This window comes from Panthera pardus, unplaced genomic scaffold (assembly GCF_024362965.1).
Source record: "Panthera pardus isolate Hobbes unplaced genomic scaffold, ASM2436296v1 HiC_scaffold_11, whole genome shotgun sequence".
In the NCBI taxonomy this organism is placed as follows: domain Eukaryota; kingdom Metazoa; phylum Chordata; class Mammalia; order Carnivora; family Felidae; genus Panthera; species Panthera pardus.
In genome coordinates this window covers 42,531,855-42,552,522 of record NW_026526666.1, presented here as the reverse complement: position 1 = coordinate 42,552,522, position 20,668 = coordinate 42,531,855, and the positions used below count along the sequence as shown (strand labels likewise).

Genomic DNA, 20,668 nt, shown 5'->3' with positions numbered 1-20,668 from the left:
ACTTTTTCGACTGGGCTCTCCTCATGAGCATTTGAAGTTGACAGGTATGCTTTGGAAGGGATTCTCATGTTGAACTGATACTTGCAATGTGTCTAGAATGTGGTTCTGAGAAGCAGTTGAGGCTGTGGCTTGCATTCATGAGGCAGTTCCCACATACTTGCAGCTTCCTTCTCATTATAGTCCTATGGTTTGGGAGGCAGTAGGAACTGGGGTGTATGAATGCCTCTCATGGAATGTTGTCAGTAACAACCTATTCGAAAGTTGGTGTAAAACCACAAGAATCACTTATTATTACCTCCAAACCCTCAAGGTTGCTTATATGATTCATACGGTTGCAGTCAGAGATAGGCTGGGGCTAGAAGCATTAAAGCCTCTCTCACATCTCTGGGGGCTGCTGCTAGCTGTTGGCTGGCACCCCATATGGAGCTGTTGACCAGAGCACCTACAAATGGCCTCTTCATCTTGCCTGGGCTTCTGTGTTCCAGGGTCAAGCAGCATCCCAAAGAAAGAGCCAGGGAGAAGCCATGTCACCATTCTAATCTAGCTTCAGGAGTCACACAGTGACTTTCCACTCATGGGAAGTAAGGCACTAGGGTCAGCCCATAGGGCTGATTACGGAGAATTACATTGTGCCTCTTTTTTTTTTTTTTTAAGTTTATTTATTGATTTCGAGAGGAAGGCACATAAGCAGAGGAGGGACACAGAGAGAGAGAATCCCAAGCAGGATCCACGCTGTCAGCACAGAGCCTGATGCAGGGTTTGATCCCATGAACCGTGAGATCACAACTTAAGCGGAAATCAAGAGTCAGACCCTTAATCAACTGAGCCACTCAGGTGCTCCCAGATTGTGCCTCTTGATAAAGGGGTGTCAGCAAATTCCAAGATATGAAAAACTTCCAGTCTTTTTTAAAAAGTAGTCAAACCAACCTCCCTGTTCAAAAGCAGTCACTCTTTTCCTCCATCCCCTGCTCATCCACTCAAGTCCTGAGGAGTAGCGACTCAAATAAGCCAACCACAGTCCAACAACCAAACTGGCTGGGGCTGGAGGATGATGCTTTGATCGTTTCCAAAGACAAAGCTCTCTGTGAAACCAGAGTGCCAGTTCCTCTCTCAGAAGCCCCAGAAATAAGCAAATGATTCTAAGTGGTAGAGGTAAGACCCCTGCGTGGTAATGACTTTATTACATTTCGGTGCTGCCATGCCCAGAGTCAGGCTGCTGGATGTGATGTGTAAGTCTCCTCGCACCCTCTCTAAGCTAAGTAGTCGGCGATATCCATTGTCTGAGAGCCTGCATTGCTCATGCGAGCCTTTGTCCTCGATAACAGCTCCTTTTCATCAATATGATACATTGCACTCTGATTTTCTACTTCTGTCTTTCTTTCTGGATATTCCTTTCTCCTCTCTGATTGCTTTTTCTTCTTAGACCATTACTCTACTTGATAGTGCCAGGTTATCATTGGATCCCATCTCCCTCTCCAATAAGCCTGTGATTGATACTAATCTTCCTCGTGGGACACATTTTATAGGATGCACAGTGGAAACCACTCTCTAAATCTCAGCTTTATATGTGCTGACAATTTACAAGGTTGCACCTCACACTAGTCTCAGGAGGCTTAAGGGGAAATTTAAGAACTGTGTAATCAGACCTCCTAATAAGAACAGAAATGCCTTTCATACACAGACGCTGTCATGCCATTCAGCAGTCTGCGCTATGCCACTCTTTGTCTTTTGTAAAACAAAATTTCTTCAGAATGCACATCTAGTGCTATTTGGGACATGGCAGGTTCCTAGCCAGCATGCATCATGTCTTCTGAGGAGAGTGGTATTTTAATTATTCTAATAAAAGCTTTCTCTTGCCATCAATTCCATAAAAACAGAAAATTACACCTCACAGAAGCAGGTTTGTTACACAATGTAACTGCACCTTTCCTGGGAAATCCTGACATAGTGTGTTACCCTCTCCCATTGACACATGCTTGGGTTTAACTTTATTTTTGCAGACCCAAGAAACTGTTTTGTATAAAGTGTTGATTCCTCCTGTGAACTTTGTAACCATAAAGTATGCAGGCCAAGGAAGCCTGTGTAACGCAGTATTTGCCTGCAACAGTATTAGATTCTGAGTGTTCTTCAAGTGAATACCTGTATCCAAAAAATAGAGGTTCATACTGGACTCAGAGCTTTTTTTTTTAAGTTTATTTATTTATTTTGTAAGTGACAAAGATAGCACGAGTGGTGGAGGGGCAGAGAGAGAGGGAGAGAGAGAATCCCAGGCAGGTTCCAAGTTGCCAGTGCAGAGATAGATGCAGGCAGGGCTCAGATTCACGAAACCAGGAGATCATGACCTGAGCTGACACCAAGAGTCAGACACTTTTTAAAAAAATTTTTTTAAATATGAAATTTATTGTCAAATTGGTTTCCATACAACACCCAGTGCTCATCCCAACAGATGCCCTCCTCAGTACCCATCACCCACCCTCCCCTCCCTGCCACCCCCCCATCAACCCTCAGTTTATTTGCAGTTTTTAAGTGTCTCTTATGTTTTGGCTCCCTCTCTCTCTAACCTTTTTTTATTTTTCCCTTCCCCTCCCCCATGGTCTTCTGTTAAGTTTCTCAGGATCCACATAGCAGCGAAAACATATGGTATCTATCTTTCTCTGTACGACTTATTTCATTTAGCATAACACTCTCCAGTTCCATCCACGTTGCTACAAAAGGCAATATTTCATTCTTTCTCAGTGCCACGTAGTACTCCATTGCGTATATAAACCACAATTTCTTTATCCATTCATCCGTTGATGGACATTTAGGCTCTTTCCATAATTTAGCTGTTGTTGAAAGTGCTGCTATAAACACTGGGGTACAAGTGCCCCTGTGCATCAGCACCCAAGAGTCAGACACTTAACCAACTGAGCCACCCAGGAGTCTCTGGACTCAGAACTTTTAAGCAACCCAAGCTTGATTCACGGTTCATTGATTAGTTTTCATGAAACTCACGGAGGGATGTTTCTGTCTCTTAAACTTCAGTATGGTCACACTATGGACCAGTAAAACTACTGGTTATGAAAATTGGGTTTGTTTTTTATTTTAATTTAAAAATTCAGACTGCTCTACCCAAGGAGAAAATAAAGGTACAAAAACTTTGTTCTTCTGAGTAGTTGGGTTTCACTGCCAATCTCGTTCTCACATCTGATAATACCACCACTCTGGATCGACCCCTTGAGAAGAGAGGACATCTCACAACCCTTCTGGTTTTATTCCTTACTTCCTCTACAGAAAGATCTGTGCTCTTTCTGAATAAATATTTCTGGGCAAATTGAGTGTTATGGGCTGACCTGTATTCCTCCCTGCCCCAAATCTGCATGTTGAAGTCTTAACCCCCAAGACCTCAGAGCAACTAGTTGGAGATAGGGCCTTTAAAGAGGTAATTAAGTTAAAATGAGGTCTTCAGGGTGGGCCCTAAATCAATCTGACCGATGTTCTTAGAATAAGAGGAGATTAGGGCACTGACAACACAGAACAAGAGACAACCATGTGAGGACACAGTAAGGAGGGGGCCATCTGCAAGCCAGGGAGAGAGGCCTCAGAAGACACCAAACTTGCAGACACTTTGATCTTGGACTTCTGGCCTCCAAAATGAGAAAATAAATTATTGCCATTTAAGTCCCCCAGTCTACGGTGTCTTGTTATGGCAGCCCTAGCAAACAAACACTTGAGGAGTTTTTCCTACATACAACAGAAAAGTGCCGGTCGCCAGGGTGGCTCAGTTGGTTAAGTGTCCGACTTCAGCTCAGGTCAAGATCTCATGGTTCATGGGTTCGGGCCCCACATCAGGCTCTGTGCTGACAGTTCAAAGCCTAGAACCTGCTTCAGATTCTGTGTCTCCTTCTTTCTCTGCCTCTCCCTGGCTCACGCTCTGTGTGTCTCTCTCTCTCAAAAATAAATAAAAATTTAAAAACATTAAAAAAAAAGAAAAGTGCCTTTTGCATTTGTAGGTACAGCTCCATGCAAGGTGACAGTGGCCTGGTCTCCTGATTTAGAGTTAAAGCTGTGGTACTCCTTACTTTCAGGATATGAAAGATAAACAAAGCTGGACAACGGTTGAAATCATAAGGTTGCTGATTAAATAGGGAAACCACGGAGAAAGTGTCCAATATGAGCTGAACTCAACTTCAACTTGTACAGAGATGATAGGACATTTTATTTTATTTTAAAAAAACATTTTTAAGTTTATTTATTTATTTATTTAGAGAGAGAGAGAGAGAGAGAGAATCCCAAGGAAGCTCTGTGCTGTCAGCTCAGAGCCTGACACAGAGCTCAAACCCATGAACCATGAGATCATGACCTAAGCTGAAATCAAGAGTCTGATACTTAACCGACTGAGCCTTCCAGACACCTTGACAGGGCATTTTAAAGGGAGAGTGAGGGCACCAGGAAAGGAGCGTGTGGGGCTCAGTAGAGTCAGGGAGTGAAAAACCACAAAAATCAGGAAAGGGGAGGTGGGCCATGTGAAATCCACTTGGGTTTGTTAAGTGGGGCTGAAAGAAGTTAGACTCCTACCTCCCACAGCGACTGGGAGACAGTTTTCAGATATTGGCTGGAGAAAACAGTAAATTCTTTTGGTGGCTTTGGGTTTTCTCAGGCAGGCATTTTAAGGGGGAACTAGGGTCATCCTAGGGATGCAGTCTTGAGCGGTAAGAAACTGTTAGTATTCATCTTTATAAGCCAAGGTTGACAGGCCTCATCGAGGAAAAGGCTTAGAGGAGACTGGCTAGCATTTGATCAAGGAGAGAATCTTTGAGAAGGGCCACAGAGTCAGGCAGAGCCTAGGTGCTGGCACGTGCTGTTCAGGCCCTTCCAGCACAGGCTCCCGTTGAGAGGCATGAAAAGTAACCAGAGGTCTGTGCTGACGTAGGAGCCTTCAGTAATGGAGCCCAGAGTCGTTCTGAACTGTGGGATGACACCCGTCTGGAAGGTTACTCCATAAAAGCAGACCTGAAATCTGGGGCAGGCTCAGAAATCATGGCAGTGAAGGAGGCGGGAGCCTTCAAGTTTAGAATTTAGGGTTGGCATTTTTTCTGTACCCACTGCACTTTATTATGCTGTGTTTACACAGCACAGGCAAAGAAGCGAGAGGCCACGCACAGGGGGATGGCAGAATCGGGACATTGCAGAGACAACTCGAAAAGCATGAGCTACAAAGCAAGTGGAACTTTTTTTGGGGTTTTTTTACTGCAAGTAATTTGGGTCTCGTAGGCAAGTGTCATGTGCTAATACTGACCAACCACAGCCCATGTGAGCAAAGGGGTCACCATCAGGATTGCATGTCTGAGAGAGCCCAGGCATCCAGCTGCAGCCTGAACCAAGGCCGTAGAGCAAATGACTGTTTGGTTCAGGTGGCCTTGCGAGTTTGAAAGCTTCCCAGAAGCCAGGACCACATCACGATGCCGACACCCCAACACTGGCCTGGATCTGTTTCCCCACAAATATTCTCATAGCACCCTGTGCTTTTCTTTCATAGCATTAATTACAGTTTGTAATTATGTACTTATGCAATCTGACACTTGTCTGCTCCACTAAACCATATGTTTTATGAAGGCAGAAATGATGGCTATTTTACTTTCCATTGACTTCCCAGTACCTAATGTGTTCCTAATGTGCAAAGAGCTGATGCTCAGGAAATACTTGCTGAATGAAGATGCCCTGAAGCTGTCAGAGCCTCACTTCTGGTATGGAGCATTCTGGGATGCATGGAAGGTCAAGGTCAGGAAGTAGCATCCTCCCAGGGGTGAGCTGAGAATCCCCTGTCCTCACCTGGCCTCAAGGCCTGCAATGACAGGTGTGGATGAGGAGAGCATCTCCTTCTGAAAGGCCAAAGAAAATCTCAATGGCAGAGTCTGACTTTGATGATTTCAGAAAAGACTTTGACATATGAGACCCAAAAACTCTGTAAAGAGGAGAGGAGCAGTGGAGACCTGGCCAGAATAAAGTCTTTGTCCAGAAAGCCCCGGATCCTTGCAGGCAGGAGGAGGTACCACGTGGACGCTGTTCAGCAGCCTCCAAGCCTGCTGTCATGGAGCAAAGACCATCACAATGTGCACAACGCCAGATCCCCAGCTGCCCATTGCAGGGATTCAGAGAAGCTTCCTATCCTCAGACACCATCTGCTGTGACATGCCTTTTTATGTCACCGAAACACTGGTCAGGTTATCTACCAGGCCCCTCTGCCTTTTCTGCATCTGTATCCTACCTCTGGCCCCTGGCTCTTCGTGGCATAAACGTCAGTAGGCATTGCGAATTACTGAGAAAGCCCCATAGATTCTGAAATATCTCTCTCTCTCTCACACACACACACACATGTGCACGCATGCATGCACACACAGACACACACATCCCACTCCAAGGATGCTAAAATACCTGAGAGTTCACCACACTCACTCTTTTGCCTTAAGGGATTAAAGAGATTACAACTGAACCTTTCTTACACCTGGACATAATTTACTTTGTGAGAATCAGTTTTCTCTGGGTACCTGGAATAGTCTTGGAAAACATGGGTCATGTTTTGATGAGATGGATTTTGACCAGGAAATGTGGTTAAGAAGGTCTGGACATGGGGTGCTTTTGTAGCCACAGGGACATCCTTGGGTGGCCAGGAGGCAGATAGCTTGAGTGTGCTGGATATGCGGTAAGGTGGAGAATGGAGGGAAATGGTAGCAAAAGCCAAAAGAAAGACAAAGGTCAGCTAGGGCACAGCTCCAGGCACTCTGTCAAGATCACTTGCCCCTCCCTCATGCTTCTCCCTGTCTCCAGGCAGGTACTGTCTCCTCTCAGACTACAGAGTCCCTGCTGCCAAGACCACTGGCCCAGAGGCCTACCTGCCCTCAGGGGATGGTAAATAGTAAACATGTAAATACAGGGAGAGAGGCTCAGTCTTCTATCATGGAGCTCATTTCCAGAAGGAGGAGGGCACTTGTCCAAACTATTTTCAGGGAAGACTATTATCCCCCAAGAGTTTCTGTTAAGAGAGGGCATTGCATAATGGGAAGGAAACTGAGCTGGAAGTTTTAATGGGAATTCTCATGTCCCTGCGTTGACACTGACTCACTGTATGACCTTGGGCAAGTTCCTTCACCACCTGGAGAGGCTCTTTCTTTCATGTAAATGTCATGCCACCTTTGACTTGTTTGCTGCCGTTTTTTTCAGGAAAAAGCGCCCTGGGAAATGTGATTAAGGAGCCGCTCCTGGCCTCTTAGCCAGAGGAAGGGACTTTCAAGCTCAGACCCTGTGAGCACTTTGGATCCGCTCCTCGTGTTAATTTCCTCCTCCTTTCACCAATCCTGCTGTCTCCGTATAAGGGCACAGCATGGCAGATTGCATATAAAATTGCTTTCTAAAAGGCACACACATGCATCCTGGCTGGGCTGCCTTTGTGTAGAGCTGGGACTGATTCATCTCAGAGGCCTCATTCCAGCCTTGGCACTGACTTGCAGAGGTGTCATTGGGAGGGGTTGGGAGGGCAACATTAGTGACTCTCCAGGGTGGGGCAAACATAGCCTTGGCTCCGTGAGCCAAGGAGAAGCATAATGTCCAGGGCTCTTCAAAGTCAGCAGAGAAGAGAAAGAAGGCAGGTGTCCACCACTGTGTATGTTTTCCTTATCAGTTTCCTATCTGTCCACAGCCTCCGTGATGGCAGAGATACTGTCTAGTTAGCTCGCTCTTGTATCCTTCGCATGTGGAATGGCACTGGCACATAGTAAACTATAAAGAAATAGATTTTGAACCAACAAATGAATGTATGCGAGTGTGTTTGGTACAAGTGCAAGGCTGCAGAGCCCACTCTTGGAGTCTGGCTCTTACCCCAAAGGCTTCGCCTAAACTGATCAAGAGCAAGACAGGCAGAGGTCCCAGGCCTCTGGGTTTGGGTAATCATTTGCTCCGGTGTGAATGTTCCCCCAGGTGGTGGAAGGAATAGCAGAGGGAGAGGTGCTAACAAAGAGTTCCCTCACCTTCACCCCAAAACAGAAAGTAATAAATGTTAGTGACATCAAGGAGAGGAAGAAGGGGCCAGCTCCCGCTGCACCATGGTTGTACGTCTTTCCATGATTCTATAATGTAACTAACCCTGAAAGATACATTGCCTGACCTCTAATCATTTAGGACAAAAATAAGTATTGTCTTTTATACTGAAGATGGGTTGCAATGTGTTCGGGTTCCTTTATACTTCAATATGGTGCTTATGACCCAGGACCTGCATTGGGACAGGGGTGAAGGTCTACTTTGGTTTCCCATTGGCTTCTTCCAAAGGCTGGAAGCATAAGCTTGACATGAGTGACCATTTATTGAGATCTGTGTGTGGGATACTGGAGTAAGCTCTGTGGATGAGACAACACCCCCAGGGTGTTTGTAGCCTCACAAGGGGCCCTGGCAAATAAACCATGGTTGTAATAGGGTTGCAGGAATTCAGGTGAGAGATGGTGGAGGGCTGAATGGGGGTGTTCCCAGTGGGAATGGAGAGAATTGCCAGAGTTGGGAGAACTTGAAGTGAAGAATGACAAGATTCAATTAGTAATGGTGGTTGAAGTGGAGAAGGAGAGGGAAAGTTAGTATCACTCCCAGGTCTGTGGCTTTGTCAGGGGGTGGGGCTGGGACCTTCACCACTGGAGAGGCAGAGTGACAGATTTGGAGAGATGGAAGACGAGTTCAGCTTTAGATGGACTGAGGGTAAGGCTCCCATGTGCCAACCAGTGGGAAAAGTCCATGAAGAAGTGGGCTAATTTAATACTAGGTGTCATATATGGAATGGGAGAGGAGTTTCACTGTTTTAATATTTTTAAACACCAATAATGTTCTAAACAGACCTCTCCTCCTCGTTTGAAGACTGATTTACAGTCCTGTCATCCCTCCTAAGTCTTATTTTTGAAATAAACACCACATCAGCCCTGAGTGCAACTGAAAATGAGCCGAAACAGAGCAGTGGGGAATATGGTCTGTTTGGCTCTGTATTTACCAGTGCCCTTCTTCAGTGACCCCAGCTCTGGCCCTCTGCACTGTCAGCTCTGAAGGATATTTAGTCTTTCCAGCCTCAAATTACTTAACCCTCCCATGGCCTTTCAAGACAAATCCTGAGTATCTCAGACACCTTACCTCAGGCATGTCCAGGAATAAGCACAAAAGGTGAAAGTGTCTGCCTCTGCTCAACCTGGCCAGAGAGTCTCACTGTGTCTCATGCCTTCAAAGCCAAAACAAAACTCCCTAGTAAAACAGATCCTCCTGCTCAAGGGGTGTTCACTTTCATTGAAGGTCAGGAAAATGATCAGAGCCTCTTCAGAACTCAGGATACAGATGGTCCCCAACTTACAAAGGTTGGGCTTAAAATTTTTCGACTTTATACTGGTGTGAGGGCAATACACGTTCAGTTGAAACTCTACTTCCAACTTTGAATTGTAATCTTTTCCTGGGCCAGCCATATGTGGTATGATGCTCTCAGGTGATGCTAGGTAGTGGCAGCTCCTAGTCATTCACATAATAATGGGATACACTTACAACCATTCTGTGCCCAGGCAACCATTGTTTTTCACTTTCAGTACAACATCCAATGAATAACATGAGATATTCAACACTGCATTATAAAACAGACTTTGTGTGAGATGATATTGCCCAACTGCAGGCTAACCTAAGTGCTCTGAGCATGTTTAAGGTAGGCTAGGCCATGCTATGGTGTTCAATTGGTTAGGTGCATTAAATACATTTTTGGCTTATATTTTCACCTTGGGTTTAAAAGGGTTTATCTGTAGGTAACTCCTTCATAAGTCAAGGAAGATCTGTATTAAAAAAAAAAAAAAAAAAAGCCTTGTCATTCTGAGTAGAATTCAAGCTGTAGGAAAACATCATAGTCCTCTGAGCAAATAATGAATAAATGGGGGCAACTCAGTGGCTCAGTCAGTTAAGCATCCGACTCTTGATTTTGACACAGGTCATGATCTCATGGTTTGTGAGATTGAGCCCCATATCAGGCTCCATGCTGAGCATGGAACCTGCTTAAGATCCTCTCATTTCCGGGGCATCTGGATGGCTCAGTCAGTTAAGTGTCCAACTTCAGCTCAGGTCATGATCTTGCAGTTTGTGAGTTTGAGCCCTGTGTTGGGCTCTGTGCTGACAGCTCAGAGCCTGGAGCCTGCTTCGGATTCTGTGTCTCCCTCTCTCTCTGCCCCTCTCCCACTCACAGTCTCTCTCTGTCTCTCAAAAAATGAATAAGAACATTAAAACTTTTTAAAAATCTTCTCATTTGCTCTCCTTCTGCCCCCTCAAAAAAATCATGAGTAAATGGAAAAATGAAATCCAATTCTTACAACTTTAGAAACTCATATATTCATTCATTCAACCAACATTTATTACACATCTTCTACATTTAATTAAGCCACTTTGCGGGACAGTATGGGACACAACAATGGAAAGTTCCTCTGCCTCCCTAGGAGGTGACACATGACTGGTCAAGATTGATGAAGAAGTAATTTGCATTATGAAGTGGGTTATATTGATGGCAGAGAGCAGGCCAAGGGCCCTCTGTGAATTAACTCATTGAAACCTCACAGCCTTATGCAATAGTTTATATAATTACCATTATTTTATAGATGAAGAAATTAAGGCACAGGGAAGTTGAGAAATTTGCCAAAGTCAGCAATTGGTAAGTGATGGGATTTGAACTCAAGCAGTTGGAATGAAGGATAATTTGTTGATCAGTTGGTCTTGACATAGGGCCCTAAACAATGGTAAGCTACAGTGACTGGAGTCATTCCAGAAGGAGGCTACTCTATGGGCAAAGACAAGGATGTGACATTTGAATTGAGTGGTGGTCCCATTTGGGGAGTTTAGAGTTCTTGAAATGACCAGTAAAAAATAAGATTAAAAGGATCACTTTTAGAAATGCAGACTTCTCAGGGTGCCTGGGTAGCTTTGTCAGTTGAGCATCTGACTCTTGATTTCAGCTCAGGTCATGATTCCAGGGTTGTAGAGTCTGCTTAAGATTCTCTCTCTCTCTCTCTCTCTCTCTCTCTCTCTCTCTCTGTCTCTCTCCCTCTGCCCACTCTCCTGCTCACACACACACACTCTCTCATATATATATATATATATATATATATATATATATGAAATTTGGACTTCCCTCTACAGGTAATAGGGAGTTATGGAAGATCTTTTAGCTGGAGTGATATGATCAAAGCTATACTTTAAAAAGAAAATGTGCTTCCTCTACTCTAGCAACTAAGTAAAATAAGTAGACAAAAAAAAAAAAGCTTCCTATCTGCATGAGAGAATAATTACAGTTATACTGCCTGCTTTATAAAATATATAGTAGCTCTGAAATGACGGTTTCTTTATCCTTGCTCATATAGTCAAAAAAGTGGGAGTTCCTAATATCTCTGATTTAAGCAATGATTCAAAGACTGGGTCTTCTTTCATTCCTTGGCTTTACTGTCTTTGACAGGTGGCTTCCGGGTTCACTGTGCCACGTATATCAAGACATCACAAGGGGACAGAGAGTGGAGAAGGCACCTGCTTCTTAAGTTCTCCAATGACTTCTGCTCCGATTTCATTGGGACGCACACGACACCCCTGGAGGCATGGGGACAAGGAATGTGGTTCCTGACTAAGCAACCACTTCCATCTATGACTACACTGGGGGAGGGAAGCATGAATTTTGGTGGAAAGTCTATCACACCTGAATGAGGAAAGAAAAGCTTATTTACCCTTCAGCAATAACTTCTCAGAGCAGTCTAGCACCTCATTTTGAAGCATGGTTGAGGAATGAGTTTTATGAACAAATGAGGCTTAAAATAAAATAACATAAGCATAGTCCCTTTTAGCACCAAATTGTATTTGTCTAAATTATTCCTGAAGGTTCCAAATTGATTTTATACATTCCTACCTAAGTGAACAAAGCTTAACTTAATTTAAGCTTTTCTTGATGATTTAGGATCCCCATTATGAATGTCACTTATTATAATGCAGTGTGTTGTATACGGATGGCTTTTGAGTGGTGTGGAAATATTTGTTTCTGCACTGAATGCCTCCAGAATTCTAGCTGTTCTGTTGAATTTTCTCTTTAATCTTTCTGTCCCCTTAAGAATTGTTATAGTCACTGTGTCATCTCAGTGCCTCTAATGTCTATGTTTTCCAATGCTTTCTTCATTCTCTTGCCATTCTTATTATCTACTAGTTCCTACCACTGTAGATTTTCTTTCTTCTTCTCTTGAGACCCTTCAATCTTCTTTTCTTTGCAACTCTTCCACTCGAGTCTGTTTTGTCTGTTATGGTGGACGGAGCATGCCCACATCTGGGAGTGAGATTGACCCAGCTGCCAAACAGGCTGTGCCTTAGAAACTCTAGGACCTTGAGCACTTTAACCTGGAACTTCTATTTCCTCAAATATAAACCGAGGTGGTAGGTAATACGTACCTTGCTGATTTACTTTAGAATTTAACTGAGATCATAATAAGTATAATAATATAAAAAGTTTCTTGGTAACGGTTGGTAGCCATTACTGCTGTTCTTTTGGCACTTATGGGACCCAGCTTTTATTAGCACTATCAATAGGAATAAAAACAATCCACAGGATTCCAGCAAGTTGGAATAAGGGTATGAATGGAGGAAGAGGTAGAATAGAGGAGACATCTCCACTGAGAAATTGGCTGAAGCCATGAGTCAGGATCCTGAAAGTCTCCAAGAAGTTAGGGATCTGCTAATGTGCTTGAGTGTAATCTAGAGAGATCTAATATATATGGAGGAAGCCAAAGAGGAGTATTAAGAAAAGAAGAAGGCTGGATAAAAATCTTCACTGGTTTTTGTTTTGTTTTTACCAAAAAAAGCCCCTCCCTCTTTCAAAAAAAAGAACTAAAACTCTCTTCAATGATCAGTCCTTTCTGCCTTCATCCACTCGCAGGCTTCTTGAAAAAGCTGGGATGCCTCTTGCCAGGAACAGCTCCCCTGTATTTTACAACCTCACCAGGTCGAGGTATTGCCAGAGGAGTAAAGGCAGTTGTGTACTGGGCAGCTTGCCCAAGAGGTTCCATTACACAGAGAGTAGGTACTTAATAACTATGTATTGAGCAAATGAAAAAGGAAAAGAAGAAAAGGTGATTTTTCACTAATACAAAGTAAGTAATTCTGTGGCCCAGAGGATGCATGATGTTTAGCAAATGAAAGCAGGTGGCAAAGTACCTCCCTAGTGTGTACATCACAGCTAATGTCTATCAATGGTCAGCAAATGAGTATACTGTGCCAGCATCAATAATCCTGTTCTTAGCTTTGTGCTTTATTTATTTAACTAATGACTGCCTTACTGGTAGCGCATCATGATGGCGTTTACTGAGCTTGGCAAAGTTAAAAATTATGATTTTGTTTACTCGTGTGTTTCCAGCTGGGGTGCTGAGTTGTTATTCAGGCTGCTGATGACCATTCTTCCACTCTCAGAGCCCCTAAAGTAGGCAGTTCAATAAACAAACCATCAGCTCCAGGACCAAAGTGTCAACACTGACACAATCTGGTTATTTGCTACTTGGCAGTAGTCAGTGTCCAGAGCCTCAAGTAATGGTTCATTTTGAAAACTCCCTTATGCTTAGATAATAAAGTGAATAAAATGTAAGGCTACAGTGTGATCAGTTCAGTTTGTACTACTCCGTCTTCTGTGAGAAGGTTAAGTATATGCACCAAATTAAATATTCGATTTTGGATGATTTTCTCTCTTGGTCTACACCTGGGCACACCAAATGGAAGTGAAAATCAAAGAGAAAGCCTGGGTGAGGCTGTGGTTCTAGAAGGCTCCCCTCACCTGCATGAACTAATTTAGCTACCTGTGCAGCAAATATTTAGTGATCACCTACTATATATTAGGTCCTGGGGATGTTAGGGTGACCTAAACCCAACAAACACATGAACCCAGTTTTGTTTAGGTATATTTTGAGAGAGAGAGTGAAAGCGAGAACAGTGGGAGGGGGCAGAGAGAGAGGAGAGAGAATCCCAAGCAGTCTCTGTACCTGTCAGAGCAGAGCCAGATGCCAGGCTCGGTCCCAATAATTGTGAGATAATGACCTGAGCCGAAATCAAGAGTCAGATGCTCAGCCTACTGAGCCACTCAGGTGCCCCAACATGAACCCAGTTCTTAAGAACCTTGCCATTTTGTGGGGAAGAGAGACCCTGAGTCAGTGGTTATAGACATGGTGAGAATTATAAAGGGAGAATCAGAGTGCTAAGCTAGTCTTGGAGTTTAAGGAAGGTTCTCTGAGATTATGACGCTTTGAATGAGTGCTGAAGGAATTACAAAAGTCAGGAGAGAAGAGGCAGGGGAGGGAGACTTTGAATGTGATTATTATTTCAGTTAAGTCACAAAATAACACTGCAAGTAGATGTTATTGTCCCAGTTTACAACAGAGGAAGCTTAGGTTCCAGAGAAAGCATGTGCAAAGGCCCCAAGGCAAAGCCTCATGAATAGTGCCACTTGGACCACAAAGTCAAAGTCAGTGCAACTGTTGTGTGGAGAGTTGCAAGAGGGTCAGGATACAGGACTTGGCGAGGTACGAGGGTCCGGTGAGCCACTGGAAGGACCTCGCCCTCAAAGCAATAGGAGGATACTAAGGAATTTTAGGATTTAGGGACCCCTAACATTTAGGTCCTAATTATGTGCATTTTAGAGAGACCACTCTGGCACCTGTGGACATTTGAAGTGTATGTGGGAGGACTGGCAGTGATCCAGTGAAGATAGCGGGTTGAGCCAGGGGTGGGGTCAAGGGGAAGGAAGGTACAGGTGGGTAGAAAAGATCAATTTCACCAGGGATACAACAGGTTGAGTCTGCTGGCTCCATGAGTGACTGGACATAAGGAGAGTCAGGTAACGGGTCATTCAGGAGAGTCCTTTATGTATCTATAACAATGAAGCCATGATAGTAGTACTCTTTATGTCTTACTGAGTGATTACCATACCATATTACAGATGAGAAAATTGAGGCTGAGAGTAGGGAAGCACCTACAATAAGCGACTTAACTGAGGGGCGCCTGGGTGTCTCAGTTGGTTGAGTGTCTGACTTCAGTTCAGGTCATGATCTCAACAGTCTGTGTGTTCGAGCCCTGTGTCGGGCTCTGTGCTGACAGCTCAGAGCCTGGAGCCTGCTTCAGATTCTGTGTCTCCCTCTCTCTCTGCCCCTCCCCTGTTCATGCTCTGTCTCTCTCTGTCTCAAAAATAAATAAAAAACATTAAAAAAAATTTTTTTAATGACTTAACTGAGATTTGAACCCAAGTCTGACTCCCAAGCCAGTATGATCTTTCTACTTTAACTCTACATATTTAATGTTCTGTCCAGTTAGATTTTGTTACTCATTTGGTCCACCAAAAACCATGGCTTGTTCCCCCTCCATTTAATTCAGCTATATGTGGAAGTCCCAAATTCTCATAATTCTCTTGTGACCATCCCCCATCAGTTATCTTCCCAGATTTGGACTACACTGTGTTTATGTTAAGGCCTTTGTAAATGTAGCAGAAGCCAAAGAAGCCAGTTTTGTGGAATCTGGTTTGTCTGGCAGCATTAAATATCACCTTCCTCTAATAAAAATGCAGCTTTTTGTTTGTTTTAATGAGTACAGGGGGCGTTTATATCCAATCTCCTCCTAGAGGAAGTAATTGCATATGAGTGACCTTTGAAGGAAATCACATCAGGGAGTTATCTGAAAGTCTGTGAGGTGAGCCAGTGTGTAACATCAATCCTTGTACTAGCATACCAGGGAAGAAACAGGCTCTGGGAATGGGCTTGTCTCTCTGACAACTCATCCACACCTTTTTTGAACAGAGAAGAATCATCTACTGCTTGCAGAGAAAGTAAGGAAGTGAAATATTTCTCTAACAATCTATTGAGTGCCTGCTGTGTGCCATGCATACATCATGATCTGTGCTCTCGTGGCACTCCTGTTTTAGTGGCAGGGACAGACAATAAAGAAATTAAAAATGTAAATCATTAGAGACTGTGGTAGGTGCCAGAGGAAATAAACAGGATCGTGAATAACGGGATCGTGATAAACTTGTAGCTCAACTTCCTCTTCTGATCAAAACGAGGACAGTGGTAGAACCTTCCTTTCAAGGCTGTTTTCCGGATTTTAAGTTAGATGATGTATATATTCATATCCAGCTGAAGATTTTGTCAGGGTCATAAGTGGTTAATATCTTTGCTATGTGCTAAGTGGGGGGAGGCCACTTCCAATTAAAGCAGTCAGAGAGGACCTCCTGGAGGAGATGACTTTTAAGCTGAGACCTGAGAGATGAAAAGGAGCGGAGCATGTGAATAATTGGAGAAGCAAAGGCCAGACACAGAGGAGGAATGAATGCCTGATGTCTCCCGGAGCATGTGAATAATTGGAGAAGCAAAGGCCAGACACAGAGGAGGAATGAATGCCTGATGTCTCCCGGTGGCAGAAAGGAGATCAGGAGTCAATGGGGTGAGAATGGCAAGTGAATTGAGCTGAGGGCCATGAGGTGAGCAAGATTCTAACCAGGCAAAGAATTTGGATTCTACTCTTCAAGTAGGGAAGGAGGGTGCTCTGTGCGTTAAAATCCTCACTCTTACAGCTGCATGGAGCATGCGCTGTAAGGGTGAAAGCTACCAGACCCAGAAGAAGCCCTGGTGGGTGGGGGTGCTGGTAGGATGGTGGGAGGCTGAGGGTGAAGACGGTGCTGGTAGCAGTATATTTGTTTCCAGAACAAATTCCCACAACCTGGTTGTCTTAAAACAACTGAAATTTACTCTCTCTTGGTATATATGGCAGCTAGAAATCTGAGATCAAGTTTGCCGCAGAGCTGGGTTCTCCCTAAAAGCTCTAAGGAAGAATCCTACCTTGCACCTTACAGCTTCCTCACCGTCGTTGGCCAGTAGATGCCTCACTGACTTCTCGGCCGCCTTCATCACCTGGTGTAGTCCCTGGGTGTCTCTGTGTCTCAGACTTTCTTCTTCTAAGGACACTGGGACTGCTCTGATCCAGTGTGACTACATCTTGACGTACATGTTCATTATATCAGCAAAAACCTTTTTTCAAATAAGGTCACGTGCACAGGTGGGACTTCAACATAGCGTGTTTGTGTGTGTGTGTGTGTGTGTGTGTGTGTGTGTGTGTACAGGGGCTCTTGGGATGGACACAGTTCAACAGACCTCTGAGTCTGGCCACACCTCTGAGGGGCTGCACTGGCTGGAGAGAAACCACAGTGGCCCACCTTCTGGAGCAAGAGCACAGAGGCATTCGGTACTTTCCCTGTGGTGGGAGGTTTACATGCTGTGTAGCCATTCCTGGTTGCTTATTCCAAATAGGCAGGCAGGTGGTACAGAGGCAGGCAGTCGTGCTGAGGGTAGACTGTCAAATAAGGAGTAGCCCTTCTTATTCAACTTCCTCCACAAAATTGCTTCCATTTGTAGGTTACAGCTTCAGTGTACTACTAATCCATGGTTCCTTTTCAGTGAGTCCCCAGTGGCTTTGAACAGTCTATGGACATAAGTGGATTTTCTTAGATTTTCAGGAGTGAGGAAACCTGGAGTTCATCCCAGGTGCTGCTTTTAGGGTGTGACATTGAACAAATCACATAACCTCTTGAGTTTCAGCTTCTTCCTCTGTAAAATGAGGATGCAGGCCTGGTCCAGGGGTTCTCAACCTTGAGGATGCATCAGAAATCACTTGGAGGGGGGCGCCTGGGTGGCTCAGTCGGTTAAGTGTCCGACTTCGGCTCAGGTCATGATCTTGCGGTCCGTGAGTTCAAGCCCCGCGTCGGGCTCTGTACTGACAGCTCAGAGCCTGGAGCCTGTTTCAGATTCTGTGTCTCCCTCTCTCTCTGACCCTCCCCCGTTCATGCTCTGTCTCTCTCTGTCTCAAAAATAAATAAACGTTGGGGCGCCTGGGTGGCGCAGTCGGTTAAGCGTCCGACTTCAGCCAGGTCACGATCTCGCGGTCCGTGAGTTCGAGCCCCGCGTCAGGCTCTGGGCTGATGGCTCGGAGCCTGGAGCCTGTTTCCGATTCTGTGTCTCCCTCTCTCTCTGCCCCTCCCCCGTTCATGCTCTGTCTCTCTCTGTCCCAAAAATAAATAAAAAACGTTGAAAAAAAAAATTAAAAAAAAAAAAATAAATAAACGTTAAAAAAAAATTAAAAAAAAAAAAAAGAAATCACTTGGAGGACTTGTTAAAACACAGATTACTGGGCCCCACCTCAGAGCATCTGATTCAGTGAGTCTAGACTTTGTTGTCCCTACTGGTCTGGGAACCACCCCCTGAAAATTATCAGCCTAGATGATCTCTGAGATTTCTGCCAGTGATGCTATTCTGCAAGAAGTGGTAAGTTTGGGATACATGTAGGAGGATAGACCCAAGAGGGCTGGAAGAGTTGTAGCAGATGGAGAGACGGGTATCAAGAGTGAGCTTTGCAGGGCGCCTGGGTGGCTCAGCCAGTTGAGCATCCGACTCTCGATGTCGGCTCAGGTCACGATCCCACAGTTTGTGGGATCAAGCACCACACTGGGCCTTGTGCTGACAGCATGGAGCCTGCTTGGGATTCTCTCTCCCTCTCTCTCTCTCCCTCTGCCCCTCCCTCCCCCCTCTCTCAAACTAAATAAACTTTTTATAAAAAGGAAAGAAATAAAAAAAATTTTTAAAAAGGAATGAGATTTCAATTTTGTGTTGAGCAACTGGGTGGAAGGTGTGCCATCAACTGAGATGCCAAACCCTCTCTTTGAGATTGGCTTTACTATATTCATATTACAGATGAGAAAACAGGGACTCAGAAAATCTAAGCCACTTCACCTAAAATTATCCATCTAAAAAGTAGAAGAAGCAGATTCAAGTTAGTGACTCCAAAAGCCATATTTTATTTTATTTTATTTTTTAATTTGTTTAATGTTTATTCTTGAGAGAGAGAGAATGAGCAGGGGAGGGGCAGAGAGAGAGAGAGACACAGAATCTGAAGCAGGCTCCAGGCTCTGAGCTGTCAGCACAGAGCCCAAAGCGGGGCTTGAACACACAAACTGAGATCATGACCTGAGCCAAAGTCAGACACTCAAATGATTGAGCCACCCAGGCGCCCCAAAGGCCATATTTTAAATACTGCTCAGTACTGCCTCCTGCCCATGGAGTTCTTCCATCCTAAGGCAGCCAGTAGACGAAAAACAGGAAAGGTGGTGTTGAAGGTTGGCAGTGAAAGCTGGTGGGTGGGCTTGTCATTGAGAGAGAGGAGCAGCTTGAAAGAGTAACATTTTTCTAGGGAATCACATTAAATAATCAGAGTGGCTTATACCCATGTCAGGCTGAACCGAGATTGACAGCTAATAAAAGCCCAGTAATTACAGGAAAACATCAGATTGAAAAGTGCAGAGATTCTTGAAACACCTGAAGCCATTTAATATATCTTATGTTTGCTCCAGACCAACAAGCAGCTCCCAGAGCAAGACCGGTCTCATTACTGAGCTAATGGACATTATGCTCTGAGGTACCTTTCCCTCTGCCAAATAAATCAGAATTTTAAAAAGTGAAACCTGAGATTGCCATGCTGCAAATGTTTGCAAGGACATCACTGAGCGTTTTAGGTGTCAAGTTTAATTTGACTTGGCCTGGTCTATTCTCTTAAGAAAGGCTCAGGAGGCATCAGCTGGGTCACAGGGAGAATTCCTTCTGCTCTTGCTCTCTGGGCTGTGACAGAAATCAGACCTTGATTCCCCGAGCGTGCTTTCTCAAGTAGGGATTGCTCCTGCCGCTTGAGCCCAAAGGAGGAAGTTGTGATGCAAGCTGTCACACTCCTCTAGTCTCTGGTTTGGCGGGGGGTTGCGGGGGAGTGGGTGAAAGGAGAGACACCTTCTAAAATATTCTAAAACATTCCTGAGTCCCTACTAAGTTGTAGACACCAGTCCTAGGTACTGGGACGATGACAAATGCTTACACACTAGCAAGGAGCAAGAGTGACGGCAAAAATAAAACGGCAAACTCCAGGTGTGTGCACTGTGGACACTCCCTCCAGAGAGCCAGCCTTCCCGCCTCCGACAGGCCCGCCACATGCTCGGGCCCTAACGAGGTTGCAGCTCTGAGCACCAGTGGCCTCCATGCGCTGTAGATTTTCCTGGGCATTTTTTACTTCACAACAGCTCTAATGACCTTGGCATCAAGCTCTTACTGGGGATTAATAACTGGCTGGGCTTAATGGCCCTCACTGTGTCCTGGGCCTTTTTCCTAGCCAGCCATTAATTCCAGGCAGCGCCCTTAGCTCTGGCCATTATAGCTCCCTGGACAAAGAGGCTGTCCTGAGGCAAATGGCCATAGCTTCCTTCTCTCCAGACAGAGCTTTCCACATTATGCTCCCCCTTTTTCTCTCCATGGCATTAGTACAGAGGGCTGGGGTCTTTAGGCAAATATTTGGTTAGGGCACCACACTGTCTTCTTTTTATTTTTTTATTTTTAATTTTTATGTATGTATGTACCTACGTATGTATGTATGTATAGGGCCAGGGAGGGTCAGAGAGAGGAGAGAGAGAATCCCAAGCAGGCTCCATGCCCAATGCAGAGCCCAACATGGGGGCTCGATCTTATGACTGTGAGGTCATGACCTGAGCTGAAATCAAGAGTCAGATGCTTAATCAACTGAGCCACCCAGGCGTCCCTTATGCCTTCTT

The 20,668-nt window shown here is 44.7% G+C and overlaps 1 protein-coding gene across 1 annotated transcript in view; it reads left to right on the top strand.

Annotated features, from left to right (window-relative positions):
- ST6GALNAC5 (ST6 N-acetylgalactosaminide alpha-2,6-sialyltransferase 5) overlaps positions 1 to 20,668 on the top strand; it is a 175,584-nt gene that overhangs the window by 127,692 nt on the left and 27,224 nt on the right. The window lies entirely within an intron of this gene.